We start from the raw sequence: 7,806 nt of genomic DNA on the forward strand, positions 1-7,806 counted from the left end.
CTTTTTTTTTTTCAGCCGCGCGGGATTAGCCGAGCGGTCTGGGGCGCTGCCGTCATGGACGGTGCGGCTGGAGGTTCCGAGTTAGCAGTGTGTACTAGTGTGTAACCTTAGGGACTGATGACCTTAGCAGTTAAGTTCCATAAGATTTCACACACATTTTTTTACATTTTTTAATTTACCAGGCCGGTGTCAAACACATGTGCATCATCATCAGGGGTCCTATGGAAGATACATAAACAAACTGGCTGCGAAATGTGTTGCGAATAATATTAGTAATAAATAAGTAATAAAACGTCATGGATGATGTGGCAGTTTTTCACGTAACTCGGGATTTGATATATCTCCTGATCGATATGTCGCACAATGATATATCTTTGTAGGTCGTGAACGATTTGTCGTACAATGATACATCATTGTAGGTACGTTCAACGGCAGATATGGATACTGTCTGAAAAAAGTGTAGCGAACAGAGCTAGCACCAACAAACTAATAAATTTGAGTGTCTTACACGATGCGGCAGGTTTCCACGCGTCTCAGTGTTCATCACGTCATATCTCCCGAACCAAGCCTCGTACAACGATACAGTTTTTCTGGAACTTGTAGTGATATACGTCAACATTGTCGGCAAAAATTTTCAGCGATTATCGTTAGTAGTAAAGAAGTAATAAATCAAATGTCTCGCTTCACGCGGCAGTTTTACTGCAGAACAACTAGAATGTAATAATCAATAAACCTCACCGACAAATAGTTTGGTGAAGGTATGAAATTATGTGTGAAGTCTCTAAGTGCTCTCATCCTCAAATATAGGGTGACTAAAGCGTAGGTATTTGCGCGTCATGGATTACATTGCTTTTTCTCCCTTACCACTAACCCTATGATAGGCAGGTGGTTGTGACTCAGTCATGTGTGATCCTGAGAGTAAGTGATATGTCTACCAAGTTTGGTTGAAAACGGTCCAATGACTTATTTACAAACGTACATACATATATACAGACATACATACATGCCTTCATTTTTATAATAAGAATAGATTCGTTTACGCGTAATTTTATATTTGAGTTTAATGTTATTCGTTTTAATCACTGTGGAAATAATCCCGCCACCTGGCACCATTATATCCTGAAATCACCTCCACTGTTTTGCGTTTGTTAGCTGGAATAATGAACTGCTCAGAATCTCAGTTCACACGGGTCATAATCTCTTTGTCGCGTATATTTCACGACCCATATGGAATACCTCCGGACTGTCCTATCAGGAAGTTCTCCGCTGAATAAATAGTTTCCGAGTTCTGTGAACTTAATCCTGAAAAAGTATTGTATCAAAAGGAGGAACTTTAAGGGCTGATTAACTAAGTTCTGGAGACACATGTACCTAGAACAGCACCTTCTGTGTTAAACCGAACGGTCTCTGTAAAAAATCATCCAGAGTAAAAGCGACTACAACACAATATGTGTAAAACATATCATTGAACACCAATAGACGGTAAATAAAACGCTATCCGAAGGACAGTACGTGATGCCTTCTGCGATTTCCTTAGTGGAAACCTCATATGTCAATGTGGTACAAAAATTACTTTCTAGACATTCATGTGTGATTCAGTCACTGAAATGTAGCCTAAGCAAACAAAAGTATATATGCTACCTCAGATGTTTCTTTATGAATGTAATTAAGTAGTTGTAGTTCTATTCTCGTGTAGACCCAGCGGCGTTGAGAAACCGCTGAAATCGCTAAAACTGAAGTCTCAGGGACCTATGCAATCCCTACCAGATTGTATATGGAATTTGCTGTGCAGTTGCCACTTTTTCAGTCACCAAGAACCGTATACCCGTCGAATAAGAGAATCTGTCCTGTAGTTGGAAGAAAGCACAGGGACGACAATGGTACCGAAAGAGAATCACGAAAGTACCCGTCCAGTGCCACTGATACCCATCTGTTGTAGAAAATAAGAAGTCTTAAGAGCGCAGATGCAAAGAATTATCTCGAAAATAATGACTCCTTCCATGCCAGTCATCAAGGATTACGAAACCACCAACAGGGGATGTCAAATTTATTCCATATTTTTAGATTGCCAGAAGGCTTTCGACACCGCTCCTCACAAGTGTCTTCTTACCAAACTGAGTGCCTATGGAATATCGTCTCAGTTGTGCCACTGGATTCGTGATTTCCTGTCAGAAAGGTCGCAGTTCGTAGTAATAGAGGGAAAGTCGTTGATTAAAACAGAAGTAATGTTCAGCGTTCCCCATGGAAGTGTTACAGGTCCTTTATTGTTCCTGATCTATATTAACGACATAGGAGACAATCTGAGTAGCCGTCTTAGATTGTTCGCAGATGATGCTGTCATTTACCGTCTTGTAAAGTCATCAGATGACGAAAACGAATCGCAAAGCGATTTAGGTACGATATCTGTATGGTGTGAAAAGTGGCCATTGACCCTGAATAAAGAAAAGTGTGTAGGTATTCACATGAGTACTAAAAGAAATCCGCTAAATTTCGATTACGCAATATGTCACAAAAATCTGAAGGCTGCAAATTCCATTAAATACTTAGGGATTAGAGTTACAAATAAACTAAATTGGAACGATTACATAGATAATGTTGTGGGTAGAACAAACCAAGGACTGCGACTCATTGGCAGAGCACTTAGAAGGTGCAACATGCAACAGGTCTGCTAAAGAGACTGCTGACACCACGCTTGTCCGCCCTATTCTGGAGTATTGCTGTGCGGTGTGGCATCCACTTCAGATGGGACTGACGGGTGACATCGAAAAAGTACAAAGAAGGGCAGCTCGTGTAGTATTATCGCAAAATATGGAAGATCGTGCCACAGACGTGATACGTGAACTGGAGTGACAATCATTAAAACAGGCGTTTTACGTTACGAGGCAACGGCCTTGCCGCAGTGGATACACCGGTTCCCGTGAGATCACCGAAGTTAAGCCCTGTCGGGCGTGGTCGGCACTTGATTGGGTGACCATCCAGGCCGCCATGCGCTGTTGCCATTTTTCGGGGTGCACTCAGCCTCGTGATGTCAATTGAGGAGCTACTCGACCGAATAGTAGCGGCTTCGGTCAAGAATACCATCATAACGACCGGGAGAACGCTGTGCTGACCCCACGCCCCTCCTATCCGCATCCTCCACTGCGGATGAAACGGCTGTCGGATGGTCCCGGTAGGCCACTCGTGGCCTGAAGACGGAGTGCTTTTTCTTTTTTTTACGTTGCGACCGAATCTTCTCATGAAATTTCAATCACCAGTTTTCTCCTCCGATCGCGAAAACATTCTGTTGGCACCCACAAACAGAGAAATGATCATCACGATGAAATAAAAGAAATCAGGGCTCGCACAGAAAAATTTAAGTGGTCGTTTTCCCTGCCCGCCGTTCGAGAGTGGAACGGTTGAAAGACAGCTTGAAGCGGGTTTATTGAACCCTCTGCCAGGCACTTTACTGTGAACTGCAGAGTAAACACGTAGATGAAGATGTACATGAGAACCCAACTTGACCGTATCCGCGCACATTTTCTGAAAACATTGAACTGACCATAAACAGACGGCAGACTAAATCGTTTTACTGTTCGTCTGTATCTACTGGGTGATTACTTGGTGTGCAAAGGACGACATCAGTCTACCAAAATTTGAGGTATGTCAGACTTCACGCCAATGCAGTTTGACGTAGATTTTTAATCAAATTTATTAGGTTTTTGCAGCAAACAGTGCAGCCGTTAGAACTGCTAAGGTTGGTGAGTATAACTAAATTTTAAAATCTCAGCTACTTCGTTTTTGTTGTTGAGTTAGTCCGAAAAATGGTCTGATGCCGCTCTCCATGCTGTCCTATCCTGTGCAAGTCTTTTCATCTCCAAATAGCTACGGTAAACTACATCGTTCTGAATCAGTTTACCATACTGATCTCTTCATCTCCCTCCATGATCTTTATTCCCCACATTTCCGCTCAGTGTTACACTAGTTATCCCTTGATAGAATGTATCCGATCAACCGATCCCTTGTCCTGGTCAGGCTGGACAACAAATTCCTTTCCTCCTCAGTTCTATTCAGTACTTCTTCTTTTATTAAGTAGTGCATCTGCCCATCTAATCCTCAGTGTTTCTTTGCAGCGCCACGTTCCAAAAATTCTATTCTCTTATCTAAACCGTTTATCGTTCATGTTTCATTTCCATACATGGCTACACTCCAGACAAATACCTTCAGAATTGACTCCTTGACACTTAAATCTATATTTAATATTAACAAATTTCATATCATGAGAAACGCTTTTCTTGCCATTACAAGTTTATATTTCATATCCTCTCTACTTCGACCATTATCGGTTATTTTGCTAACCATATGGGAAAACTCATCTACTACTTTTGGTGTCTCGTTTCCTAATATAGTTCCCTCAGCATCACATGATTTAAACGGCAAACCCCTGAGTTTTTAGTTCTTTTCCATGAACTTAAATACTATAACAAATTTTTCCTTATGTTTCCTTTACTGCTTACTCAGTGTTCAGGTCGAGTAATTCTTCCGTATAAAATTTTTGTTACTCTTTTACAACTATGAATTACCAAACAGGAAGTTTCTTTGGAATTAGAGTTATTGAATTCTTCCTTAAGTCTGAGAATATTTCGCCTGTATCATATTTTTTGCGCACCATATAGAATAGCTCAGTTCGAAATGGTTCAAATGGCTTTGAGCACTATGGGACTTAACATATATGGTCATCAGTCCCCTAGAACTTAGAACTACTTAAACCTAACTAACCTAAGGACAGCACACAACACCCAGTCATCACGAGGCAGAGAAAATCCCTGACCCCGCCGGGAATCGAACGCGGGAACCCAGGCGCGGGAAGCGAGAACGCTACCGCACGACCACGAGCTGCGGACGAATAGCTCAGTAACGGATGACTTTTCCAAGGCTATCAGTAGTTATGACCGAATGTTATCTGCTCCAGGGTCTTTGTTTCGGCTTTGGTCTTCCAATGCTCTGTCAAATTCTTCTCTCAGTATGGTATTTCCCAACTCATCTTCATTTACATCTTCTTCCCCTTCTGTAATATTGTCTTCAAAGTTTTTTTTCCATTCCTCGGCAGTGTGAAAATGCAAAGTACAGCAGGGAACTTGAGAAACTGCGCCTCCTACAATTTGCCGTGTAATGCATCTCGTGGACGTGGATGGTGCCGGATATCTGACAAGGACACCGCTCGAGAGCTTTAAAAAGATTAACAAGGACATCTGCCGGCAGCGACTTTCATTTATTTTAGGCATAGTTTCCTGTCTATTTTACGTCTATATCAGACACCACACAATGTTTTTTTCTTGCTTTTCTTTTTTTTTCAAATTCTAACCACGACTGTCCTGATGGGAAATTTGCATGCACGGCATCCTATGTGCATGACATTGTATTTTGTCAACAAATTTGAAGATGCCTTGTATATGGCGAAACGTGTCATTAGAGGGTAACTAAAGTAAAAAATGCTGTTTTGCAACGAAAACTGTTTGCTCTTCCACAGTACATTCAAATTCATATGCCTCATATAAAATCTCTCTATAATCCATTCACGTTTCTGCATTTCCTGCTTTGGTTGGTACTCGTTTTCCACCTGAGTACTTGGTATTCATACAACTGCAAAGGTCTCCTCAGATTTTCTGTAGGCAGTATCTGTCTTTGACCTAGTGAAATATGCTTCTATATCTTTACATATTTCACTAGGGCGAAGACAGATACTGCCTATAGGAAAACTGAAGAGGCCTTTGTAGCTTCTATATCCTTACATCCCCCTCCCTGCCCCCCCCCCCCCCCCCCCCCAGTAGCATCAACTAAAAGGGCCTTGCTGTGCTGGTACTACGAACGGCTAAAAGTGAGGGGATACTAAAGCCGTAATTTTTCCCGACGGCATGCAGCTTTACTGTTTAGTTAAATGATGATGGCGTCCTCTGGAGTAAAATATGCCGGAGGAAAATAGTTCCCCATTCAGATCTCCGGGCGAGGACTACTCAGGAGAACGTCGTTATCAGGAGAAATAAAACTGGCGTTCTACGGATCGGAGCGTGGAAGATCAGATTCCTTAATCGGGCAGGTAGGTTATAAAATTTAGAAAGAGAAACAGATAGGTTAAAGTTAAATATAGCGGGAATTAATGAATTTCGGTGGCAGGAAAAACAAGACTTCTGTTCCGGTGGATACAAGGTTATAAAAGCAAAATCAAATAGGGGTAATGCAGGAGTAGGTTTAATAATGAATAAGAAAATAGTAGCACGGGTAAACTACTACAAACAGCATAGTGAACGCATTATAGCAAAGGCTGAAAATACCGCTTCAGTTGTAAATAGGCAGCGCGCAGCACCTGGTACACGTGGCTCTCGGGGACCACAGCACAGCTACGATACCTGAAGATAGGCTTAAACAGGCCGAAACCGGTCGTGTGAAAATAAGGAAATTTGCAATTGATGCGGTATTTTCAACCTCTGCTCTTATAACTTGTGTGTACTACAGCAAACAAATGGCCACAACTATTCATACTACAATAGATTCAGGTATCACATGTCTGTGTGAGTGAAATGCTACAAGGAAGTTCATGCTTTTTGAGAATACAAATGAAATTCAGTACAAAAGATACAATTATTTGAAAACTATTTCAATGGTAATAATTTCCGATAACCAAGCTAACAATGAACTTCTTGTCCAAGTTAGTAGCGCTTTGCATTCGTAATCATTTACCTATAATGATCATTAGCTTCCTACTGTAATGTACAGATAATAAGTGGAATTGAGAACCAGTTGTTTCCAAAAAGTATTAATACTCCTGCTGTGTAGTTCCGTCAGATCACTGGTACATTACTTTTAAATTCCACTACTGTCTTACATCTATCAGCAAAACAGAATTTCAGTATCAAGTAGTGTCAGTCCCAATAGTTAACTTGCTTATTGAACCATGCTAGTAGTTGGCACAACGTTTCCTAATTAGGCTGGTGGCCATTTCCATCTACGTAATTACGGATTACTCGATTACTAATGGAAAATAGTTTCGATTCCTGCGTGTTTTGCTATTGTTTCCTTTCGATACGAATTTTTCGTGATACGAAAAGCAATCCAATACCTTGAGTGATTGCAGGGTACTCTCACTTCTAATTTGGAGTTATGCCGCTTCATGTTCTTAGGGAATATGATCTTTATTGCGATTTGACTTCATAAATCTTGATGAAATGGTGGGCAGTAGTTAACGCTCTTGCTTCCGTGCTCTAGAGAAGGGGTAATGGTAAGCTTTACCTGCGTTCAAAGGAATAGGGTGCCGATTTAAATGGCTGCAGTAAAAGAGCACGACGACGGTGGGCCGAGGGAAACGCGTTTTTCTGTGGAACCTAGGTGGAAACATTTCCGGACACCCGAGTTCCGTGGTCGCATTGGGCAGACACGTTGGTTAGTGCCAGTCGGCCGGCATCTGCGTCCAGGTAGAATGACTAGTGCCAAGAAGTCGCAGCTGCAATGGCCAGCACATTGTAGACCGGCAATAAAGCAGAGGATGGGGCCTTGTTAGGCTGGAAGCCGACGGGACATCTGTGTGCATTCTGCTATGTGGGACAGGTCGTTGGGGCCCAGACGTCCAGACTCCGTTACGAAACATATTTGTGAAAGCACGAGGCTTTTAGCGAGTATATGGCTGTTCTTTAGAAATTTCGAGATGGACGCTACAGTAGAGATAACAAGCTTTTTATGGAGGGCTGTGGTTCCATCCTGGTAATGTTGTTACCGAAGTCACGGCTGAATCTTGTTTCCTTTTCTCCCAATTAACTTTAAAGTGTCTGATTGGTC

General features: G+C 41.9%; 1 pseudogene; it reads left to right on the forward strand.

The window, feature by feature from the left end:
- Nucleotides 1-2,881: 2,881 nt before the first annotated feature.
- LOC124614584 lies at nucleotides 2,882-2,999 on the forward strand (annotated as a pseudogene).
- The last annotated feature ends 4,807 nt before the right edge of the window (nucleotides 3,000-7,806 follow it).

The sequence above is a fragment of the Schistocerca americana genome, chromosome 4 (genome assembly GCF_021461395.2).
Source record: "Schistocerca americana isolate TAMUIC-IGC-003095 chromosome 4, iqSchAmer2.1, whole genome shotgun sequence".
Taxonomy (NCBI): Eukaryota; Metazoa; Arthropoda; class Insecta; order Orthoptera; family Acrididae; genus Schistocerca; species Schistocerca americana.